Genomic DNA, 27,248 nt, shown 5'->3' with positions numbered 1-27,248 from the left:
TGAACATAACATAATACATTATATATACTGACATAATTTAGCATAATGTGGTGATTTTAAAAGGTTTTAATCTTGGATCTATCTACTCCATGAGAAAAAAAAGTATTCACAGGTATGTTTCAATGCTCTGTTTTAGTGATTATTTGTAATCAGTTTTATAGTTCTTAGAACTTATTTTAGTACAGAACATATGTCAAAGCACATAATCTAAATATCTTTATTATCCTCATCTTAAAATTTAAAATTATAAATATTTTTGCAATGAATTTGGTTCATAGTTTGGGAACCCCTTAACTAGTCCCATTATGCTGAGTTTCGTCATGATTTCTTGAGTGGTAACTATGTGTAAAACACTATAATTCCCCGCATGACATCATTTCATTTTCCAGTACCACTGACTAGAACCATTTTACTAAACAGGAAACCAAGACGTATAGAGGCCAAGTAACTTTCCAATGGTGAACCAGCTAGGAAGAAATAGATTCAAAATTTACATCCATTCTCATTAACCTCAAAGTTTGTGCAACTAACCATTAAACCACATTGCATCTTAATATACACCTAATGCAGCACCAGAAGGCTATATGAGAAAGTAAATTTCTTTTGTTTGAGGAATCGCTACTGGTTTGCCAGAAATTCACTTGGGTGACAGTGCTCTGAGACATCTGTTACTCTCTGTCATTAGCCCAACCATCATAATTACACACCCACTGAAATAATCACAAGATGCTTCAGGGCTGACCTTGCAATGTTGTTAGTCACTCTGTTGCTGAACTTGTATCTTGTTAAAGAAATTCTGAGTTGTGGATGATGGGGGAAAGAAAAATTAGTATCTAGGATCATATAATTTCAGAGCTGTAATTAAAGATAATCTAATGTAATGACTCATAATATTTTCTAGCTGACATGATGGGGTCACGATCCCTTTGAGAATCTGGTGAAAGACATGGCAATACAGTGTTGTGCTGGCTGACCTTCGACTAATCTCTACTTGGAGGTAGTTCCAAGTTCAGCAGGAGGCAGGGGGTTCCCTCCTTCAACGATACTCCCTCTTCCTATACCGTGGCAGCCAGAACAGGGACACATCAGACACCCTTGGTCAGGGCTTTGATTCTTGAGGGTGAAAGCAAAGGCACAGCGTCTGTGGGCAACCTGGGAAGTGCAACAGCATAGCAATGTCTGGGAGCCATGAAGCTCAGCATGCAGTGGCTGGTGTTCAGAACTGATGGCAGCAGGAACTGGTCCTTGGCAGTGCCTTTCTTCCCCAGGTTGCTGCAGGAGCTAATTGCTCAAAGTTGCATTCGAAGCCTGAAGCCTTCTAATAAAATATTTTTCATCCCTTTTAATGAAGTTGGTTTCTTTGTTTGCAATCAAGAACCATAACTGGCAGAACACAGATCTATCCCTGGAAAGATATACCAATACACACCTTTTAGGTAAAATTTCAGAAGGATCCATGACTTTCTTCAATTTATTTAATAGATGAAGAAACTCAAGCATGGTGGGGCTAAATGATTTTTTCCCAAGGCCAACTCTCTATCTATTAGTAGTGTTGGTTTTAGAACCTAGATTTTCTGAACTCCAGTCACCTTCTGATGTGCATAAATGCTCTAATATTTTTCATGAGTGGATGTGCAAATGATTCCAATAATGCAGGCTGTGGGGAAAGAGAAGCAAACTGTAGTACCATCAGCAGTGCGGTCTGGATATGGTGAACTGTTCTTTCACAGACAGATGTGGGAAGCCATGATCATCAGTTGTATTATTCCTGAGCGGCAATGAATTCCAGTTACATAGACAGAATCAGTTTCTACGTTTCAGGGCATACGTATTTATGGTGACAAATTTATTCACATTTTAAGGCATATAGTAATTTTCCTGAATATGCTTTATTGGCTTCTGTGCCTCTTCAGAAAAGATGAACTAAACACTGGCATATGTGTTCAGATTTCAACATTCCATTGTTTTCATTGCGGATAATTTCTGTCCTCTATTTTTGTGTAAAGTTATACAATAAAGTGTTAATATTCTGCATCAGCACATTTTCTTTCCTGATAAATTACAATCCACTATTTTTTTTAAATATCAGAGAATATATTAACCAATGTTCAATTCTTTTTTCACCATGTATCTATTGGAGTTTGAAAATGACTAATATTAAGGCAACTATGAGATGAATTAACTTTTTGCATGTAATCCTAATGTAGTTTATAAGATGCAGTGGCTTCTGACAAAAATCAAAAATAATGTATTAGGATGGGCACAAAAAATAGAATAAGACGTACTGTTTGGTAGCACAATAGGGTGACTACAATCAGTAATAACAATTGTATACTTTAAAATAACTTACAAAGTGTAACTGAATTATTTGTAACTCAAAAGGATAAATGCTTGAGAGGATGAATAACCCATTCTCCATGGTGTACTTATTTCACATTTCATCCTATATCAAAACATTTCATGTTGCCCACAAATACATACACCTACTATATATCCACAAAATTTTTTAAAAATTTAATAATTAAAATATAATGCATTAGGAAAGGCTAATTTATTGAAGACAGAGAGGTTAAAAAAAAAAAGAGTAAATTCTTCATGCACTCCGTATTTTTTTGTTTGTTTTTTTAGAGACAGAGTCTTGCTCTGTCACCCAGGTTGGAGTGCAGTGGTGTGATCTCAGCTCACTGCCTCCTGGGTTCAAGCGATTCTCCTGCCTCAGCCTCCTGAGCAGCTGGGACTATAGGCACACGCCACCATGCCCAGCTAATTTTTGTAAGTTTATTATTTTGCTGCCTCAGTTCACAGTTTCTATTTAGCCACTACCACAAGTCACTACCAATTTTGTTTCAGTCATTATCATATACCTATCAGGTATATTTCCAATCATTCTTCAAGGTCCAAAGAAAACTTCAATGAATCTGTGACACTAACACCCTCCGACTCACACACTTTCACAAATTCAATAAAATTAACTATGCTTCTTACGTGTCCACATTTTTTTTTTTTTTTTGGCAGAGTCTCACTCTGTCACCAATGCTGGAGTGCGGCGAGTGCAGTGTTGCAATCTTGGGTCACTGCAACCTCTGTCTCCTGGATTCAAGCAATTCTCTTGCCTCATTCTCCAGAGTAGCTCGGATTGCAAGAATATACCACCACGCCCAGTTGATTTTTTTTTTTTTCTATTTTTAGTAGAGACAGGGTTACACCATGTTGGCCAAGCTAGTTTCGAACTCCTGGCCTCAAGCAATCCACCTGTCTTGGCCTCCCAAAGTGCTGAGATCACAGGTGTGAGCCACTATGCCCAGCCATCATAATGTTTTGAATCAATATTTATTGAGCACGTGCATTAAACAATAGTCATATAGAAATACTATAGAAATATTCACACAATACATAAGCATTAATGGTAGAACTTGAATTTGAAATAGTATATCTCTCCCAGAATAGATATTCATTTCCGATCGCCCGTATACCTTCATTTGTGTTTTCCGTGGTTAGATCAATTAAATATGTCCCATGACAAACTCATCATCTGTATTCACAAACATACTCCTCTTCTTGGGTCTTTTGTGAAATTTCACAAAATCCACTTTCTTAAAACATGCATATGATTATGCAATTCCCTTGCATAAATCCCTCTGATGGATTTATCTCATGTAACCTTCAAAGCAAAGACTAGATTATTCAACAGAGTTTTCCACATAAGGTCCAACTTACCTTTTCAAGCATATATCCAGGAATTATTGCGCACTCATGTTCAGAGATTTTATGTTCCCTATTTCTTCCCTCTGTGGTGCTCACCACCATTTTCTCTGTAAAGTTCTACTCAGAGTCCCATAGCCAGTCCAAATCTAATCTCCTCTCTGAAACCTTCCTTGCCATCCCTGGTTGGTTACCTGGAAGAACTGTCACCTCTCTGATCCCACAGCCCTTTGTCCATACCCCTAGTAGAACACTGAATGCAAAGTTTAAACTAGATAAGCAAGTGCCTCAACCCAATTGTAAGTGATAAAATCACTATGGTCCAGACTAACAGTAAGATTTGTATCTTGTTAGCAGCCAACTAAGTTCTCCCTTAATGTAGTAGAAGGACGCTGACATACATGTTAATTGACTTGATTTCAGATAAGAAATTGAGACCAATCTTTTTCTTTTGTGTACTAAATGATATTATTATTATTTCAGTGATTGTTTTACTGCTATGGAGATACGACTGTGGCTTCTGAAATCAATATCAAATTCATATTCTCATATATGAGAAAGAAGGATAATGGAAATCTGCCTTTCCAGCACTGTGCTATTTTATACAACATATTTAAAAGAAAATGTAAAAAAAGAGATACCCAAAGAAATAAAAATAAAGCAAGTAATTTGCAAGAAGACAATTCAGTAACAGACAGGAAGGAGCATAGAAATAAACTGTGTGAGAAGAAATTAATTCAGCCAATATCATCAATATCATCCAACCAAACTTATCTGAAATTTACTCTACACTGAGTCTGCCTCCTCTTAATAAGTTTTAATAAAGTAGATAATCTTTAAGCACATACAAAATCATTCCAATGATATCATTTCATAAAGAACTACAATTTTTATGAATTATATTTTAAAGTTCATTATAAGCTATCAAAGAAGAATAATGAATTAAGGCAGATTTTTAGAAGTTCCGATCAAAATAGATTTTACTTAAAAATTCAAACAAGTTCAGACTCTGAACTTGTGTAAAATATAGACAAATTATAAGTCAAGATATAAGCAAAATTTATAGCTCTATGTGCAGGTAATCATTTTAATAAAAACTCTTAATTTAAATCTCTTTAAATTTATATTTTCCCACAATCATTAAGATATAAGATTCAGATAAAGTGTCTATTTTCACCTTAGAATATATTTTTTTTGTAAGAACTAGATTAAAATGTGAAAACCTTGATTCACTTACTCCAAAATATTTTATATAAAATTCAACAAATATTTAAGAATTTGTTTTGTATGAAATGCATGATTAGATATGGGAGTGCATTGTTAAATAAAAGATATATATATGTCTCTAAAGTCTGCTATTCTATAACATTTATCTCATTTTACTGCATATTGACTACCAAAAATGTGGAGGAATGATTGATTATATCACCAAAATTAAACCCTAAATATTTTGACCAGCATTACCAATTTCATAATAAAAAAATGCTACTAGTATAAAACCAAAAGATCACAATATATTTAATAATTGCTTTACAGAATATATAGACAGCTAAAATTTACTAGGACAGGATCTCATTCTAACCTTAAGCCCAATCTTCTATATAACTATCTCAAAATATTTAAAGTATTCACTAAAGAGGAAGCTTAACATTTTAGAATGTTATATGTATTTTTGAATAGCATTTTGTATATTGAATATATTATATGTAAAACTAATTCTGGAAATAAAACTCTGCTCTTGGTTTATAAAATAGTTGCCACTTGAATATTTGTCTGAGGCCCTTCCAGACCTTACCTATAGACCACAGCACCCTCTCCCACTAGCAATGAACTGCCTTCAAAAATTATCTCAACATAATCCACATTATCTCATTCTTACCTTAAACCCAATCTTCTATATAGATATCTCAAAATCTTTAAAGTATTCATTAAACTGGAAGCTTAAAATTTTAGAATGCTATGTGTAATCTTGAATAGCATTTTAATGCTATTAGATTGAATATATTATATGAAAAAATAATTCTGGAAGTAAAAACTCTGCTCTGGGTTTATAAATCAGTCAGCACTTGAATATTTGTCTGAAGTCCTTCCAGACCTCACCTATAGACCACAGCACCCCCTCCGACTAACAATGAGCTGCCTTCAAAAATTATCTTGGCATAATCCAGGAAAAACATATCACATTATTTTTTCTCTTTATATGGGTGGCATATATGAGAGATTAAACCTCAAAGGCAGCTAAAAGGAAAAGCAGGAGAATAAGGAGGAGGAGGAAAAGGAGGCTTAGCTAGAACTGCTTCATTCTAATAGAGGAACACCATGGTGGTGGTGGTTGCCGGGAGGAGTAACATAGGAACTGTGCAAAACATAGATGAGTAAAAGATAGAAAGCACCTTGTGTTGCAAAAGCATGGCAGCAAAGCACAATTTAAAGCAAACTTCTCGAAAAGAAGCTTGCTGTTGTTCTCTTAACTCCAGTCTCATCTCAACCCAATCCAATTATCTCAAGATGCCGCTATGTGACAAGTACTTCTTAAGCAACGTCTCCAATGACTCCAACCCAGTGGCCAATGCTCTGTACCATCTTATATAACCTCTTGGAAGCTTTTGAGAGTTGACCTGGCCCTTTTGGGAAACACTTTCTTCTATTACCTATTATTAGATTATGAATTCTTCTTAGGCTATATTACTGGATTCTCATCTTTATACAAATATCTAAATCTCGGATTGCCCCATGGCTCAGCCCTAAACCTTCTTTCCTCTATATTTTCCAAAATTTCCTGCTATCCCATGGATTAAACAACTGTCTTACATGGGGAACACTGTCAAATATATCACAGGCCTAGAGTCATCCCCTGAGAAGACACTATTCTATAAAATTGCTTAAATAATAATGTCAATAGGTATATATAATAATCCTTTCAAAAACTATCCAACATTATGTTTAACAGGGAATTATGTAAGTTAGAGATGGAAGATGCTTATAATAACCATTGCTATAGTTTAAGTGAAATTTAATAAAAATTAGACAAATAATAGAATAAAGAGCCAAGATCATTATTAGCAGATGGTCTGTCTTTATGCCTAAGATTTTAAAAATTACGAATGCATTTAAAGTAATAAAACATTTTGGCAAGGTGTCTTGTGACAAAATTAACATACAGACATGATAAAATTTTTATGTGTCAACCCTAACCCAACTTAATATAATGGAAAATTGTTTCATGTACAAAAATATCAGCAATGTAAAATAAATGAACTTATAAAACATTGCACTATAAAGTCATAGTGAGGGTCATAGGAGAAGACTTATAATTTTAAAAAGGACATACTTTCTTATTAAGAAAATTATCTGATTTTTTCCTGAATTAATAAATCAATATTGTACCAATCAAGCTCACTGAATATTTTCAAGTTGATGAAATGATTCTCAAATTTGTCTGATATAACAAGTATAGTAATATTCAGGAATACTTTTAAAAATAGAATATGTGTGCATCTATGGAAGATAAGTGGAGAAATGTCATAACGGGTAAGTTGAACAATGTAAACTGACGCTTTTTATAAGTCAAAAATAGCCAGACATCACCAATTTCACATTATTAAACTAAATAAAATGTCCTCTAACTATAGTAAAGTGTTTTACTAGTGAAAAAGGAAGAAAGAGGAAGAGAGAAAAAATGTTAAAGGAAATGCACACACTTAATAATAATTGGTTGGTGCTGATGGTAAACATTTTAAAATCTTCTATTTGGATTAGGAATAAGAGAAAGATAAATTTCTCTTTTAGTTCTATTCAATATTGCACTAGGTGTCTTTGTTGGTAGAATATGGTAAGGATAAAAAGATGACATAAAGAATTGAAAGAAGGAAACAAAAATTACTTAACCAAAACCTGTGCATGTAGACAATGCAAAAACTACTAACAAATAATATGGATTATTAAGAGAGTATATTAGTTGCCCTATAGCAAACATATATACAAAAATAAATCACATATGTATATACAGCATTATACAAACAAAAACTTTTGAGATTTAAATATGAAGAAATACTGTATGTTTATTATTCAATATTGTTAAAATACCAAATGTCCCCTAATTGATCTATAGCTTCAATATAATTACAACCAAAATCTTACCAGGATTTTTTAAAGCTTAAAAGTCAATTATAACATTTATACAGAAATGTAAAGCACCAATAACCAAAATACTTATGAACAAGAAAAAGGTAGAAATACCTTTTGAAATAGATATCAAGGCTTATTTTAAAGGCAGAGTAATTTTAAAAGTTGGATTTTGGTGGAGGTGGAGACTAAGTAGAATAGAATAGAGAATCCAGAAACAGCCCCTTGCATATACAAATACCGGATTAGAACAAGGTGACACTGAAAAGCAATAAAGGAAAGATGATCTTTCACATAAATGGTGCTAGAGTAAATAACTAAAAAAGAAAATATTAACCATTTGAATTATAATGAGGAGCTTTAGTACATTAGAAAATAAGAGAGTGAAAAGGTGAGCCACAAAATGAGAGATGATGTCAGTGACACACATATCTGACAACTGTCTCATATCCAAACTATTTAAAGAAGTCTAACGACAACAACAACAACAACAACAACAACAACAACAACAAATACATAAAATCCACTAAAGACATGGGCAGGAGATCTGAATGGGCACTTCAGAAAATGGGATTGTATGGCCAGAAAATATATACAAATACACTCCTCCTCTTATTCATATGGGAAATACAAACTAAACCACAAAAAGATTCCATCACAAACCAATTAGAGTAGCAAACATTTAAAAACTGACCCTAATAAGCATTGGCAATGGTTTGGAAATACTAGACAAGTCTTTTGCAGAGGGCGAGAATATAAATTGGTAGAATATTTTGGGGATTGTTTGGCATTATCTAGTGAAGTTGGCATGCATAATCTAAGAATCAGCAATTTAATTCTTGGTTAAGTTCCCTAGAGAAAAGCATACACATGTGAAACAGGGTATGTTCCAGAATAATCATAGCAACATTATGCTTAGCAACTTCAAAGGAGAAATGCCTGAAGTGTTCATCAATTGTGGAATACTTGCATATCAGCTATATTCTTAAATGAAACACCACAGCAATTAAAAGAAAGAATTGCAAATACATGCAACGTACTGCCTGAATCTTAAGAATATAGAGTGCGATAACTCAGTCATAAAACAATGCATGCTGTTTGATGAATTCCAAAAAAGTCAAATCTAACTATCATACTGTCTGGGAACATATACCTAGGTGGAAAACTTTAAAGAAAGTTATGGAGGTGATTACTATGAACATGAGCATAAAGGTTATCTTTTTAGGCAGAGAGTATGCTGATTCCAAAGAAGTGAGAATGGAGCTTTTGGGATTCTGGCATTCTTCTATTTCTGAACCTGGGCATGTGATTACTTTACAATGATTCATAATGCTATAAATTTATGTTATATACTTTTCTGGGCATAATGGATTATTCAAAAAATCAGTTTGATAAAATCGGTGAGTCATGTTTCAAAAATATTCACCCCTTTCACTTCACTCCTTACAACTAAATACATTTCCAGGGGTTTCAACATTCAAATTTAAAAGTTTAAGTCATAAAACTAGACAAGAATATAGGTGAGAGTTTTCATAACAGTTGGGTGAGAAAAACTATTCTAAATATGACACCAAATTAGAAATATAAAGGACAACATTAATAAATTTGACCATAAAATATTCAATATTCAATTTCTATAGAGCAACAAATAACCTAAGCAAGACTAAAATATAAACGATAAATAAGGACAAAATATTTGTACAAATAATATAGACACTAAGAAAACATTACTACATGTATGATCTAAAGTAAAAATAACTAATAATAAATTAGCAAAAGAAAAATGAACCAAGGACGAAAATGGGTTCTTCACAATAGAAGTAATATGCATTGATCATTATGAATATGAAATTACTTTTATCTTTTAGTAAACACCATGGAAATTAACTGCTAACTTGAAATAATTACACTTTTTTTGGAAAGTTTCCATGTTCATTGAAATATTTGAAACTTCTGAAATCTTTGTTATTAAATTTTACTTGATATAGCCTGGAAGAAATTCTCATTCACAGATTTTTTGGAATGTTTTCCATAGGATACTGCAAGATTTATATAAACAAAATACCATTATTTTAATACTAGAAAGACAAAGTCGAACTTTTCTTCTGCTTATAGGGTAAGTCAGTATAACTAAAGTGTAAGATAAAATTAAAGAATAGCTTGTGACCTTTATAAAATGCAGATTGCCTCATTTGCATTATTACAAATAGAAAGATTAAAACTGTAGTAATTTCATTGGTTCACATCCTGATTAATTGCTGGAGTACAGTTACAGTAGAAATAATCATTTAATTATTTCATAAAATTGGAGACTGTTAGACATAGAAGAGTAATGAAGGGTGATCAAGCCCAACTAGCCCCACAATTTACAGATGTGGAAAATGAAGTTCTGAGAGTGACGTAATACGTGATTTGCTCAAAATTATAGAGTGAACCAAAGATGTTTACGTCATCCCTCAAGGTCAGAGGGTAAAAGAAGAAACGGAAAGGTCATCTGTTTTTCCACAATCATGTATTTAACTATTGTCTGTCTTACTTTTTAATAGTTAAAAATTCTTGGATGATTCATATCTGGAAGCATTGCCTTATGGAAAGGTGTCAATTTCTGGTAGAGGTTAATTTTCTAAAACTGGTATAAGGTAAAGACTGAAATTGTGAAGTTTGACATTTGTTTTTCAAGCTATATTCCTCTTCCTCTTTTCTCTCCCTCTCTGCCTCTTCTTGATACTCTACACCCTCCCTTTCCCATCTGAGTATTCTCTCCCAACACACACACACACACACACACACACACACACACCACCTTCACTCCTTCCCTCTTTCTTCCAGGTTTTTCTTTTCTTCTTGAATTCCCCTTTTCTCATAATCTCAACCACAACCAATATCTCAAGCCTTAGACTTTGACATCTCCTTCCCTCACTTTCTTTGATTTTCTCCTTTTAAGGTCATTTCCACAGGACACAGGCTTCAAACCAGCAGGGATTAAGTTTCTAGATCTTAGATGGGGAGATAAGAAGACAAAGAAGACAGACACAGCCGCCCACTAACCTTATGGATTAACAATCAAGAGAGTCCTCAGATAACTAATTCAGGAAAGTCATTCTTTATTCAGGACCAATTACATCTCTTCTGCATGACCACCAGTAACATTTTTGCACATTTGTGAAAGGGTGAAAATCTGCAAAGTCAGAAGCCACAGGGTAGATGCCTGGACGTGAACTGCTAGTGTTAAAAACTGTAATCATCTCCAGAAACTATGACTGAATATGCAACATACAGACACACACAGGCACATGCACACACATACACACACACACATTTCATCCCTATGTGGTCACATTTAAAGTGTTCAGCTGAAGAATACTAACTTCCTTCTAACTACCCAACATAGAGAATACACGTGTTCCTGCTCAAGAATAGGTTCAGCAGGGCTCACAATCTTAAATGTCTGCATTACTTTGATCATTCCCCAGACACATTTTGACTATTAACTATGGGGTAAGTATCATGCGAGATATTGAGATACAAAAGAAAGATGTTTAAACACTTTTACTAGCAGGGGAAATGAAGATAAAACGCACACGCACACAGGGCCGGCAGGGTTAGAGAAAGTTTCTGGCAAAGATAATGTGGGGTTGAGTCTTAACGTGTTTGTTTAAGTGTCTAAAAGGGAAATTTTGTGGCACACATACAATTAAAATCATGGGCTCTAACTTTTAATAGATCTGGATTTTAATCTTGGAGCATACACAACTAAATGTGATTCCTTGGAAGAACAAGTTAAACCTCATTTATTGTGGCTGCATAATGGGAGTAAAAATAATACCCATAGCACAGGATGATTGTAAGGGCTAAATGTTGTAATGTGTACAAACTACACAGTACAGGGCTTGGCACATAGTAAGTGTTCAACAAATATTAGATATTATTATCATTATATTTTGATAAATAAAACACAGCTGGGAGGCTTGGAGTTCCATTACTCACATACAATTTGTTCACTTCCTTTTTCATTGTACTTTTCTGTGAAAACAAAAAATAAGTGTATTCCCCAACCTAGAATGAGATGATTTCAGGAGACCACTGTATCATCAAATGCACCTGCTGCGGTGGTAACAGCAGGCACACTCTCCATGACCTTATTTTTTTTTTTTTCACTTTTTAAAATGATAAAAACCACACTTGCAGTACATGCTCAATAGTTGGGGAGTAATTAGAGGCTCACATAAAACAGAAAATAGATGAGCACTTTACTAACATAGTCCTTCTTTGCCTAAAATAATAGGTTTGCCATAGCAACCTGATTGCACTAGAAAAAGCGCCTGCCAAATGCATCCTAAGTTCCCTTGCAATTTCTATGAGAAGGAATTAAACACTTGAGAACTATAATATTCTGTGCCATTTCAGCTAAGTACAAATATTTTTGTGAGAATAAAGTAATCTTCCTTCAGACATTTGAAAGTGAAGAGGCACCTTCACCTTCCATTTCAAAACAGGCAGTAAAACTTCATATAATGCAAGCCACATTGACATTACAGATCAATCGTTAGCCAAGAAAAAGTTGCTCATGACTTTAAAATACAGATAAATGTCGATTCTTCTATTTGTGTTTTCTTAGTACACAAGGATTAAAGTAATTAATCATGGACTATGTGAGGAACCAAGACATTTAAGCAAATGCTGTACTAATATAATTTTCTCTTCTCTGTCTTAGAGTGTCTAAAATTGAAAATGGGAAGAGAAATACCAGGCCACACTCATCTCTAAAGGTTTTCTAAACTATGGAGTAAAATATCACAGAGGAGGTCATTTAGTACTCTAACAGATTATCTCTGTTATTTGAACCTTAAGGTGGCTTCTACAACACCACCAAAAACTATTCAAGATTCACTTTTTTCTAACAAAAAGGCTATAAATTAGGCAGTAATATTATACTCACATACAAAAGTAACTTTGAAACTGAGCGACAGGTCCAAGTTTAAAAAGTCAGTGAATGACTGAGCTAGGATATGTAGAGCTGAAGTTCTTGACCAGTGTAGTCCACCATGAAGCAGCCCATGTTAATTAGAGTAAAAAATCTCCTTTTTTTCTAGCTGGCAAACCCCATTGATTGGTCATCAGGCAGTGTCCTGCTTCTGAAACACAGTCATGGATTTCTGAATACGTAAGTCCTATGAAATACTGGCTGATCTTTGACATTGACTTTAATGATTTCATTCCAGATTGTAAACAAACACACTCAACTGTAATTCACCATAAAATTACTTTATGAGATAAATGCTGAAGGATACACACAGGCAATCAATGCCATTCACCAGTGAAAGAAAGTGTTGTCGTTGATATAATCAGATAAATGTTTCTATAGAAAGTGTTTCTCGGCCAGGTGCGGTAGCTCACGCCTGTAATCCTAGCACTTTTGGGAGTCTGAGGCAGTTGGATCATGAGGTCAGGACATGGAGACCATCCTGGTCAATATGGTGAATTGTACGTCTACTAAAAATACAAAAAATTAGCTGGGCGTGGCGGCACGTGCCTGTAATCCCAGCTACTCAGGAGGCTGAGGCAGGAAATTAACTTGAACCTGGCAGTCGCAGGTTGCAGATCACACCACTGCAATCCAGCCTGGGCAACAGTGAGACTCTGACTCAAAAAAAAAAAAAAAAAGTTTCTTGAAGATGAGTTTATTTGGGGAAAGGAGAAAGGAGGAGTAAGGTAGAATCAGGCCCTAGTCACTCTGAACTTCTTGGTACTGACGCTTTAAAACATTAAAAAGTGGGCCGGGCACAGTGGCTCATGCCTGTAATCCCAGCACTTTGGGATGCTGAGGCGGGTGGATCACCTAAGGTCAGGAGTTTGAGACTAGCCTGGCCAACATGGTGAAACCCAGTCTCTACTAAAAATACACAAAATTAGCTGGACATGGTGGTAAGCGCCTGCAGTCCCAGCTACTGAGAAGACTGAGGCAGGAGAATTGCCTGAACCCAGGAGGCGGAGGTTGCAGTGAGCCAAGATCATGTCACTGTATTTCAGCCTGAGCAACAAAATGAGACTTCAATTCAAAAAAAAAAAAAAAAAAGTGTCAGTGAATCTATCACTTCCTTAATACACATTTCAGATTTCAGGAGTGCTAATTAAACTGTTTTCTTCCCAAATCTGGGATAATTAGCAAATATATTTTACAATTTGAACAATGAAATCAATAGAAAAATACATAATATACTTTCCCTCACAAATAGGCTAATCTTTTAAAATTAAGAAAAATTCACCATAAAACAACAGTTTCTTCTAGCTTATCTTTTATTAGTCTTTGTTTTTGACTCTACCAAAATATACTTCCCCAAGTCAAAGACATTAGAACGAATATTGCATACATATGAGTTTACACATATGTGAGAATGTATGTGTATATGTACATGTGAATTTGGGATAATGCAAATTCATGTGAGCAACTTATCCTCAAATAGTTTATGCAAAAAAGCTCTTTGTACTATTCTTAAGTCTTCTAAGTTTGAAATTATTTCAAAATTAAAAAATAGTTTATAATTTAAAAATACATAAGTAAAACTCTATACATAATTTATGTAGTCAAACAGTATTTTCAAAAATAAGGTCGTATCAATAATCACATATACACCTACTCACACATTTTATATCCAATTTTGGAAAACAGTTTTTAGAATCATATTCAGGATATAAGCCGTTTTTATCTATGAAGCCGTGTCAAACATATGCAGAGCCTGGGAACTGTATAGCCCCAAATGCCAGAAACATAATAAGCTTAAAGTTTAAGGATATAGTAAATTTGCTTTAACTTTGCCATTTTACAGCACATTCATCGTAGGCAGGATTAATAAGTAAGAGTTACAGAGAAGCAGAGTTTAACATACTATAATAAATAGGATTCTACCCATCAGAGTAGTCCTGAATGGAATAGATTAGCATAAGGGGGAATACATTTCTCCTCGCGGACAGAAGTGAAGCCAGGAAGTTCGTATTTCATAAAGGTTGATCGTTTGTGCTCTGGAGTATGAGAGATCTAGGAGGGAATTCCCTATCTACCACTTAAAAGCGCTATAATTTTAGGAAATAATGATCCTCCCTATTTCCAAAAATTCAAAATTAAGAGTATCTACATAACTGCCTTTAAAGAGGTTGAAATAGAAATCTATTTTCACAAGTACTACTATTTGGATTTTCTGGGTACCACTGTGATATGAGGTTGTGGTACAGTACCTGAACAGCTTTAAAAATTCAAGGACTATATAACTTAAAGAGTAAAAGCCTTCCACCAATAGTCCTACACAGATTATATTTTATATTTCTGTACATGAAAGTGGTATATGGTTTTTCCACACCTAATAGGTTTCTCATTCTACAATGAATTTCTGCTTTCTTCTTCTTTCCCCTCTGCCGACAATATGTTTCAGATAACTCATGCTTTCTCTATTAAGTAGTGCTAATTAGTTATTTATATATTTATTTATTTAGAGACAGAGTCTCACTCTGTCACCCAGGCTTGAGTGCAGCAGTGTGATCTCGGCTCACTGCAACCTCCACCTCCCAGGTTCAAGCAATTCTCATGCCTCAGCATCCCGAGTAGCTAGGATTACAGGAATGTGCCACCACGCCGAGCTAATTTTTATATTTTTAGTAGAGATGTAGTTTCAACTGGAGTTGGCTGGTCTCCAACTCCTGGCCTCAACTGACCCACCCACCTCAGCCTCCCAAACTGCTGGGATTACAGGTGTGAGTCAATGTGCCCGGTCAGTAATGCTACCATGCTTCTTTAATGGTAATTTAAATATTATCTTATAAGAATATCTTATACTGACATTATTCTTCAACAGGCTCCTTTTGCACCTTGAAGTCCTATTGGAATTTTTGTCTCTATTGCAAGAAATAATTTTTAGATTAGCAAAAATCCAATAAACAGTATTAAGTAAACCCAAAGGCAACCAGGATTTCAGTGGTCAAGATACTAGAGAACAGAGGACCATTGGAAAGTGATTTCTACCTTCTATCCAAATAATCTCTTTGATGCATTTGTCAATTCTGAAACTATTTGGGGCAAGAGGTTGAAATGCCAAGGAGAAAACAATATCTAAAATATGAATAAACGAGGCAGAGCTTTTGGCTTTTCGCTCTTGTTGCAAATACAAGTTTAATAAGCAGAAGAAAGGAGAGAGGAGAGCAGCTGTCCCTCTCTTGCCAGAGAGAGGCGTCTGAAAAGAAAAGACCTGCTGGTGGCACAGTGTGCTGGATTCTATAGGCAAGCTTGAGAAGGCGATGACTGATTTATGTAGGACCCACAGATTGATTGGATCAGGTGTGACATTTACATTGTGTGTGGTAAGGCTGGTCGCCGCACCCTAATCTTATTAGGCCAATGGGCTTTCCACTTGGCCAGCGCCATCTTGTCTGCTCCCTACTGTACTTGTGGCTGGCAAAGGGAGGATGGAGCCGCCATTTTGAACATACCTATTCCCAGGTAGTTTCTTTCTATTGGCACAACTGCTGGCAACAGGCTGCTTTTTGTAAGAAAAGAAAATGATTTGTGGGTGCTTTTCATTAAAAGAAAAACTTTACTGAGGACTCCCATATTCTCACTGTCTGCCTAAGTAATTTCTTCTTAATTCCTGTTATCAGAAGAATTCAAGATCCAGTCTAGGCTACAGATAGGTAATACAAAAGAAAAAACAATGCACAGGGCCACCATCTAACAAGTATATTAGAGTTTTTCTTTAGAAACATAATTTTTCTCTCTACAGTCATCCCAATCTTTACTAAAGATGAGAATAAGACTAATTTGTTTGTAAAATAAGTTTAATTTTGTCAAATGTGACTGAATTACTTACATAAATGCAGCAAGAATAGTGATTAAAAACATAGTAATCTCAGATTGGGCCCTTAAATATCTCTTGAGACTAAAAAGCCAAACCAAGGCAGTCTTCAGGTTTTGTCTGTAGTACCTATAAACAACTTAAATATCACATCTCAGTCAAAACCTTTGTAATATAGGTGATATTTCCAGTTCTATGCTGTTATAAAGAGAGCAGATTCTTATTGAATTTATGCAAATATATTGCCATTAAAATATGTAAGAATATTCATGCAGTTCTGAATTTTGATGGGCTCAAATAGGGATAAAAAGTAAATTTTTCCACTTTTGTTTACAAAGGTATACTTTACCAAATAGCCATAAACTATAGTTAGCTTAAGAGAGAAAGTTTCCTTAAATCTGCAACTGAAACATTTAAGAACCAACAATGTTTCAAATAAAAGTCTTAAGACATCATCTTCATTAGTTATCTCACTTCATGTAATTAATTTTTGTTCTGCTTGATTTTGATTAGCAGTTTCATGAATGTATCAGTTTCTTTATCAGAATTCTGGAAATTTTTAGTTGGCCTACCAAGGTTAGAGTTATTAGAAACCTGTAAGCAAGAGTAGTTACCAGAGTCTTTTCTAGGCATCTGAATGCAAATGTGTTTAGAGAAGAAACAAAAATGTAACTGTAGATGACAAAGATTTAGAATAACTATGGTTTAAAAATCTGATGAATTTGAACTCTGTAGAGTTCATTATGATAATGACACAATTGATGAAGAAATTCAGTTATTTCTATCGCATATAACATTTTAAGATAACAACCAGAATGATGGTTGACAGCATCCAACCAGAGCCATCAGACTTCTATAAATTTTACATAATCTTTAGAACATTCACATCAATAACATATTCATATAAATATAACTTGAAAAAGATTTAGCATCACTCTATTATTTGACAATGCTTCCCAGACAACCCAACATATTAAATAAGCCTAATTCGTTTAATAACTCTTTCATAAGATGAGAGACACATCCTTCAGAATTTCCTGACTAGAAATTCCCAAAGTTAATTTGAAGTCAAAAAGACTTAATTTAGAACTTTGATACTGGGGAAGCTTGCCAAAGATATCAAAAGGTTTAAAACATTTAATTAAAACAGAATCACATGTCATCGTGAAATAATAGTTATTCACTTAACTACAGTGACAAAAAATGTCAAAAATAAATACAGAAAATTACAAGGATGTAAGAAAACTTTAACTCTTTCAAAGCTCAGTTTTCCTCACTAATGAAAAACCTAGTAAGACAACATAAAGCACAGGGAATTATCTTGATAAAACACAAAATATTTGTTTCTTAGGCCCATCACCAAAAGGTTTAAAAACACACACAAACACAAACCTCCTGCACTGTGATTGTGTCTCCTTATGGAAGTCCATTTAAATAACCTGGAAGTTGAACCCAATGAAAAGATACCAGAATTCTCGAAGACACTGGAATTGACTGCCCGAGGTTATGAGTGCAGCTGATATCATAGAAGTAAACGAGAAAACTAGTACCTTGAGCAGGGTAATTTGTGGCTCTTACAAAAAGTAAAAGCATGCACAATTGCCTCATTACATGGAACAATTCAGACACAACAAGAAAAGCCAAGAGAACAGAATCAAGTTATCCCAGAGGAAGACATTGCTCTTTGGGCCTTCAAGACATTTTCCAGTATCAGACCACAGAGGCAGAGTAAGAACTGGAGGGGGAAAAAAAGGCAGTAGCAGCTGACTAAAAAGTTAATGGAGAGAGTCACGACTTTAACACTATGAAAAGATGTACCTCTGCAGGAAGAGAAGGAGGAAGAGCTAGAGGCAATGATGTGTGACCTGCAAATTATGTGCAGTGAGATACCGCAAAAAGTTGAACTTCTGAGACATGAATCTGAAAAGCTTCAAGAGGAAACTTCATTTTGTGAAATTAAATTGGTATTTTAAAAGAAGAACGTAGCGATTTTAATCTGGAATTGGGAAAAATAAATAGAAACGGGCAAAACATGCAGTTCAGAAAATGATCGAAAATTAAAAGAAAAAAATTTTACAATTAAAAATAAAAACTTTCTGCAAATTTCACTGAGAGCAGATCAATAATCCAAGAAAACTGTGTTGCTTTAAACACAGAGGACTAGATTCTGGTTTTGTATCAGTGTATTAATGTTCAATTTAGAAAGAACTGTAAACAATTCTCTTCTAACTTAAGCCAACTTGATCGCACACAAATTCCTTTCATAAGATTATACTTTACAAACCTTTGCATTCTCCTCAGACCTTTTATGTCTTGGTTAAGCCTTCAGTTTTCTCCTATATTTTCTTCTTTTTAAATTCTACCTTAGCACAAACATTTATTTTTCTTATTTCCCTTTATCATTCTGACCATACAATATTATTTTTCATATTATTCACTTTCTGCTTTTAACTTCTTTACCTAAAAACACTTCCTCATAACCTTCTTTGCAGCCCTCTCTCTCCCCTAATTACTGGCTTCTTTTTGCTTTGTTGTTACTTCTTTTAATATTTTGAAATAACCCTTAAATTAGACAAAATTATCCTTCCTTCCCTACCAAAATTTAAATATTTCCCATGCTTATGAGTTTTTTTTTAAACGAAAAAGGTATCTTATTTCTCTGTACAACTTACATATAGAATTATATATATAGTAATTAAAAGGTTTAACTCTTTGTAGCTTTAATTTCTAGTTAAAGACTAGGAGGTAAGCATTTTGAATGATTTGTCATATACCAACAGCTTATGAATACATATCTTATAACTTCTAGGAATGTGTGCTTCCTCACAGAACAAATTTTTAATGTGAAACATTATATAATTTTTAATAGATCCAAATATATTGTGTTTTCCTACAAAATTTAAGAAGCCAAAATTAAATAAACATGAACCTTTGATCAGAAATTAATGTTTATTATTTTTATCTTATTTGGAAAAATCCAGTTTATGAACATTTATTAATTCAAAATAACATAATTTTAACACCTGAAATTACATGAAAAGTTAATTTATACGCATTTATACCATTTACATTCAACTAACCTATTTTAAACAATTACACCAGATTACTCATGAAAACTGAGATATTAAACAAAGCTAGTTTTCATTTCAAGTTGATTCTCTGTTAATTATTTTTGTAGCCTGTGACTATCAGGTGTTCATCACCCAAGTAAAAACCTGAAATACATGGGTATTTTGCCAGTAACTTGGAAAATAAAGCTGTTTTTCTTAAACCAACAATATTAGTCTTCTTTTTTAAAGAGCTACACAAACAAAAACTATTTTGCTATTAAGCTGAATTTATTTTATTTTATTTTATCTATTTTTTGAGATGGAATTTCACTCTTTCACCCAGGCTGGAGTGAACTGGCATGATCTTGGCTCATGGCAACCTCCACCCCCTGGCTTCCAGTGATTCTCCTGACACAGCCTCCTGAATAGCTGGGATTATAGGATGCCACCACCAAGCCTGGCTAATTTTTGTATTTTTAGTAGAGACGGGGTTTCACCATGTTGGCCAGGCTGGTCTTGAACTCCCGACCTCAGGTGATCCACCCGCTTTGGCTTCCCAAAGTGCTAGGATTACAGGCATGAGCAACTGCACCTGGTCTAAACTGAATTTATAGTTTTATGACAGTAAAACATCTAACAGAGATCAATGTAATCCTGTCTAATCAGCAAACCCAGGCAACAAAATGTACGCTAACAATTCTGAACCAAATTTTTATTTTACCAACAAATTTAAAACCAATTTACTTATCAAAGATTCATTTGAATCACATGAGGTAGAAGGCATTTGGGTTTTTTTTTTATATATATATACCTTTAAGTGTTGTTTACATATCTTACTTCTAAGCCAACTTGAAAAGAATTCCTTAAGGGATTTCTGGCCAACTATGCCAGATTTTATTATGTATATACAACATACAACATAACACATATATGTGTGTCTAAACACACATAAACACACATACACACAAAGATCTTATAGCTTTCATTTAAAAATTTTAGTCATGAGACAGTAAAATAGTAATATAAACTCAATAGTTTATAAGAAGACAATTGAATCCAAATTAAATTTCTGACACAATGGGAACTGTTCACATGGCTAAACTTGAGATTTTCATTTGTCCTGATAGGTAATATTATGAAGGCTGTGCACCAAATTTTGGGTAAGGCAGTTTCTCTAGCAATTTTGTTTTAATAAGTCCCTTTTACATTTCTTTTCCTTTTTTTTCAGTGTTAAATTAGATTAAGGATTAATTCCTTGCTCTTTATGTTTCATTGAAATGCCATGAGAAAAATAATCTCCAAGCAGACTTTGACCTATTTTAGTTTCAAGAACAATTGCAGCAGTAAGTTTCTATTCCAATACAAGCAAAATAGTAGTAGATTCAAATAGGCAGAGACAAAATAGAAAAACAGAAAACTTAAAAGATTAAATGTTAGCCCTCTAGTTGCACTTTTCTAATTCATTTCTGAGAAAAACAAGCTTGGAAGCCTGAAATAATCTCCATAATGGCCATACATTATTCTTGGTGTAATTTTCCCATCAGTTAAAAAAAAAGTTCATGAGAATGTGCCATAAATTTTGAATGGATAGCAGCCTGAGGGTTTGGCATGCCTTATAATTTCAGATGCCATTCAATTTCTTATTAATCTCTGGAGAGCAACAGAAAATCCTATAAACCCTGTAAAGGAATTTTAAGGATTTGGTCAAATCGTTTTCTTTCACAAGTGTAAGTGGCACAAAATTCCTTTTTTTCATAATTGGCAGATAGCTTGTGCCCTAATTGTTTGACCTATGACCAAGTTTCCTTCATTGTGTAGAATTTTTCTTGCAACCAACTGGGTTCCTGAAGGTGACCTTGCCTGTCCATAACAGTTGACCTTGACATGGGAGACTTTTTCTTTGAGACTCTTATTATTAAGGTGCCGCATAGATGGTGGTGACTGCTGTAGTGACTTTCAATTTGCCATCCCACATCCACTGTTTACAATGCCTATTTTTGCTTTCAAAGATGTTCATAAACAAGAGGGAGAAAAATAACATTGCTAAATCATTACAGACACATGTAACCAAACAAAAATGAAACAAAATTCTGTGCTCACAAAAATTTTAAGCCAGTGGTACAGATCAAACAAAATATTAAATCAAGCATGCAGAAAAAAACAAGTGAATTCACCAGAAAAAAACTTGTCTCACAAATAACATAAGTTCTGCAGAAATCCAAGAACTCTCTGGAAAGATACTTGTCCTTCTATTAAAAATAACTTGCCAGAGAAGACAGGCTCACAGTTCCAAGAGGGATGCAATATCTTCTACTTGAGGCAACCGGGTAAACCAGTGCGGTCCCAAGTAAAGTCAAAAGAGCTCACTAAAAAGAGGAAGTCCAAGAATTTAAGAGGAGAATCACCAGGGCAGAAAAGGTGACTCCTGGAAGCAGAGAGTGCAAAGGGTTCAGTAGGTACGTCACTTGCTTCCAGGGGCTGCCCAGCTGTTCCAGATGAGCTTACTTCAATCCCATTTCTTGATACCAGATTATGTCACTCTTAATGTCATTAAGCAATACAAGCGAAAAGTCAGTAAATTCAAATAGGCAGAGATAAAATAGAAAAATAGAAAACTTAAAAGACTACATGTTAGCCCTCTAGTTTCACTTTTCTAATTCATTTCTGAGAAAAACAAGCTTGGAAGGCTGAAATAATCTCCATAATGGCCATACGTTATTCTTGGTGTAATTTTTCCATCAGTTAATGTCATTAAGACTGACATAATCAATGGAGAGAAAGACGAACATTCCCTAAAGATAATAAGTTTATCTGTCAATGGGCACTATAGCATGGAATAACATAGGATAGTAAACTACAGACATCTTCATGGGAGGAAAACCAAAAGACAAGGGTTTTTGAAGGTAAAAATGAGCAGGTTACATAAGCTATTTTGAGATAATTATCCCTGGCTACAAGGATCAATAACAAAGCCAGTGTCTATCCAAGGTTAGGCAGACATCCTCACATAAGTATATATATTTTTGTGTGTGCAAGGCTGTGGTGGTCTTTGTGCAATGCTGCAGTTTTGGCAGTCTCTTGTGATAGTTCCTGTTATTAGGCAATCGTGCATAAGAACCCTCCCTTCATATTCCCCACTTGGTTTTGTCAGGGTTTGGCACACGTGATTCCATTTTGATTCTGATAACTTCCACAAAGCATTTTCTCAAAGCCTGGGAGCAAGACAAGAATGCTCACTATCACTACACCTAACCAACATTATACAGAAGCCATAGCTAATTGCCCCAAAGCAAGAAAAAGAAACACAAATAGTACAGAAAGGAAATGCTACAGACATTTTTCACATATGACATGATTATGTAGGTAGAAAATACAAAAGACGCTACATACAATTAATAAGTAAATTTAGCAAGGTCCCTAGATATAAGTGATTAATAATTTTAAAATTAGTTATATTTTTATATAGTAGCAACAAACATTTAAAATGTAAATTTTTAAAATTATGTCATTTATAATAACATAAAAAACAGAAATAGGAATATTTATGAAATATATAAAGACCTCTACATAGAAAACTACAAATTATTAAGTGAATTAAAGAATATACAAATAAAAAGGAAAGCTATATATTAGAACATCAATGCTGTCAATTCTCTGTCAATTGATTTATAGATTTAATGCATCCACATCAAAATCCCAATAGGTTTCATGTTAAGAAAATTCACAAGTTTATTCTAAAATTTATACATAAATGCAAAGGCATACAAATAGCCAAAGCCTTGTTGAGAAAACAAAAATGGGTATACAGATTTCAGTATCAGATTTTAAAACATACTGTAAAGCTATAGTATTTAAGAATGTACTGGCTGGGCGAGGTGGCTCATGCCTGTAATCCCAGCACTTTGGGAGACCAAGGCAGGTGGATCACCTGAGGTCAGGAGTTCAAAACCAGCCTGATCAATATGGCAACACACCGTCTCCACTAAAAATACAAAAATTAGCCAAGTGTGGTGGCGGGCGCCTGTAATCCCAGCTACTGGGGAGGCTGAGGCAGGAGAATCACTTTAACCTGGGAAGCAGAGGTTGCAGTGAGCTGAGATGATGCCATTGTACTCCAGCCTGGACAACAGAGTGAGATTTCATCTCACAAAAACCAACAAAACAAACAAGAATGTATTGCTAGTACTAGATCAGACAAATAGGCAAATGAAACAGAACAGAAACACCACAAACAGATTCATACACATAAGGTCACTTGATTTATGGTGGGCTAATGTTACAGTGCAGTGAAAAAAGTTTATTTTTCAACAAATTGATCCTGGATCAATTATATATCCCAATTGCATTTAAACAGTATTTTTTAACCCTTACCTTACATTATAGACACACATAAAAATAAGTATAATTAAACAATATTTTAAAAAGAAACTATATAAATATTTTTCAGAAAGTTACTGCTGCCCTTTACAATTATTCTAATAGAAATCTCTCAGGTTACCTGTAAATAATTTGATTCAAGATTTCCGAAATCATACATTTTGACTATTATTCATCATGGAAGTCCCATATATTATGTCAATTTAAATTGACTAATTGGATGATGCTATCTCATCTGACACTCTGTGACTTTATATTAGGTGAATAGAAATGTTAAGCTCTAAATTCTCCTTCTCCTCATAATTTTTTTCTGGAATCCAGTTACAAATGTAACACAAAAAACTGCTAAGTTAGTCCAGTCCACTGATTTTCAGAGCCTTTGTATTTCACAAATAACACTCTTCAGAACATTAATTTGATAAGGGGCTGCTACCACACTACCATTTCAATGTTCACATGGCTAATTTTTGATATAATGATTACACTCAATCTGCATGTACTTTATGTCTGCTGACCTCAAGAGCATTTTGAAATTATTATGACAATAAATCTGCTGTTTCTCGAGAGAGAACATTTTAAAACAGCATTTCCTCTCTCTCTTTCCCTTCGACCACCTTGAATACTAATGTAGTTCAAGTAAGAAAAATATTTTGTGGTGTTCTTTCTTGTTCGTGGTTTTTAAATTGTTTTCTTAATCACCGTGCAAGTTTTAGTGTAATGCTTATTTTACATTAGTAGTAACAGAGACAAAATCCAAAGTGTACACATTTGTTTCCTTCCTGGAGACAATTAGAGAATTTAAATATGTAACTAATACTCAGGATGCCTTGGTCTCAACCACTATCTTATCTGCTTTTGAGTGGGAAGCCTTGTATGACAGTCAAATGGAACATTACTTCAATTTGGATTATAAAATATACATTTCAAGTTTATTGTAAGGATATGAACAAGAAATGGTAGACAGACTGGAATATACCCAGGCCTTCTGATAGGAAAGTAAGAATTGACACAAGAATCAATGGTCGGTATGGGCCAAGCACTGTGATGGCAGCTGGAAGGCCCATTTTGGTGACAGTTTTTATTAGCTAGCCTGGATAAGCCCTTTTGCTTCTCAGAGATTCAGTTGCTTGTTTTCTGCACAAAGAGATTGGATCAAGGGATCTCTGACGTGTCTCAGATGTAATAGAATTAGAGATTCATAAAGCTACACCAGTTGTAACTACCAGTCCTGTTTTCTACTTAAATGTTCCAAATATGTGCAGTCAAGTTATATAATCTATTAGACTCTGATAGCACCTATCATAGTATTATTTGCATTTTTCCCAAATACATTTACTATTATTAGTATGTAACGTAAATATAAACATCATACTCATTTATTCAACTTCTATTTAAATACTGAAATCATTATCTTTCATCACAGATAGAAAGCAAGCTGCTTGTGGTTCCCTTCAAATCATCTTTCTTTCCCTAAAGAAGCTAAGATAGAGAAATGCTTTCTGCCATTCACTAGTAGTTAAGTATAGAGGTACAGTCCCAAATAATGGAATTTACTAGGGCAGTAAGTGATCCAGAACTATGAAAATTAGATTGGTAAATAATATCCTAATCGATATTTTCTACAAACGCAAAAGTGAATAGTCAAAAAGTCATAGAAATTGTTCAGACACTGTGGGAAGACATATGAAAAAAATTTATTGACTATTGTTTTCACTATTCCAAGATAATTAAAAATATAACCATTAAAAAGACCAGAAACTTTCAGGGACAAACTTAGGTACCTAGAACAATTGAATGGTGATCAAATAAATTAGGGTGCCCGATTTTCCTCACATTCTACCAGGTAAGAGGAAATATTCCACTTTAATAAGAATATCAAAGTGGAAGGGATGGAGACAGAGGAAGAGAGGGAATATGCTTCCAATTACAGTAAAGAGAAAGGGAGGGAGGCTGTTGGAAGAGTAAGAACAACCAAATGCATGTGATTATGTCTTTATTGACAATGGAAAAATGTCAGAAAATAGAGGAATTTGACATGCAGGTCCTTCATGCAAGCCCTCATGTATCCCTGACTATAGAAAATGTAGAATAAATAGTATTTGCTTGAAATTGAAATTAAACTTACTTTGACTCCCATCATACGAGTTAAATGGTGCTTATGTCTCACTCATTCAAATCTTCAATAAAATCAAAAGAGCTAATATGGAAGAATAAAAACAAAGTAAAATTTTAAAATCACGTGTAAATGCTAATTGTCAAGAACATTCTTGACATTTTTGGAAAGCAGGGTCTCATTGAAGTAACAGGAAATTGCCATGAAATGACTTTTGCTTTCACCTGATGGTTATCAAAATAAATAGACTATTCAATCAGTCCAAACAGTGATAGTTAACATCATACTGCAAAAGCTATTCAGACAATGAAATGAAGGCAATAAAGGAGAACAAAGAATGCCTACGAAATTCAATGCTTTAAACAATGATAAGATCTATGTCACATAAAAAGCGATGTTGGAGGAACCCTGATTACTTTTGTCTTGAATTATCTTTGGCTTAAATACATCTGATTGCCTGAGAGTACAAAGGATGTATTGCTTGCCCATAATGTATTATGTAATGAGTCACTGCATTAATTCCACTGGGAATTTTAATTTGCAGTTCATTTTTATCTGTTCAGAAAATGACAATTGCTTTTTCAGAAGTATAATTAATAAACTTTCTAAACCTAGTCTTTTCTAAGTTACTCGTTTATCTCCCACTTCATTTTTACTTTTGAAAAAAAATAGTGGGGGGTGATGTGATCTTAAATGTCAGTTTTTAGTAACTGTCACATTCTGAAATAGCATGATGAAAGATATGTTACAATGAAGCACACAGTATATGGGCTTTAGCTTCCAGCAATGCAAAGACAAAATAATCTATTATACCAAATATCAATTGTTTATTTTATTACTGAACTTACAGGAAGTAACATAATCCTTCAGGAAACCCAAAAACAGGAGCTATAAACTGAAGCAAGAGAAATAAGCCATAAGCCCGCATGAAAGCAGCCCTGTGGGTAAATTCCTACATTACCCTGTGGGTAAATTCCTTCAGGCAATAAAGGTGGAAAAGATAGATGCAAGGCTACCTGAGTAAGCTGGGGAGTAGGTATC

At 34.2% G+C, this 27,248-nt stretch overlaps 1 protein-coding gene across 2 annotated transcripts in view; it reads right to left on the bottom strand.

Annotated features, from left to right (window-relative positions):
* The window catches only part of ITGBL1 (integrin subunit beta like 1), a 248,587-nt gene that overhangs the window by 25,436 nt on the left and 195,903 nt on the right, over positions 1-27,248 (bottom strand). The window lies entirely within an intron of this gene.

This window comes from Chlorocebus sabaeus, chromosome 3 (assembly GCF_047675955.1).
Source record: "Chlorocebus sabaeus isolate Y175 chromosome 3, mChlSab1.0.hap1, whole genome shotgun sequence".
In the NCBI taxonomy this organism is placed as follows: Eukaryota; Metazoa; Chordata; class Mammalia; order Primates; family Cercopithecidae; genus Chlorocebus; species Chlorocebus sabaeus.
The sequence above is the reverse complement of the archived record's forward strand: the minus strand, read 5'-3'. Positions and strand labels throughout refer to the sequence as shown.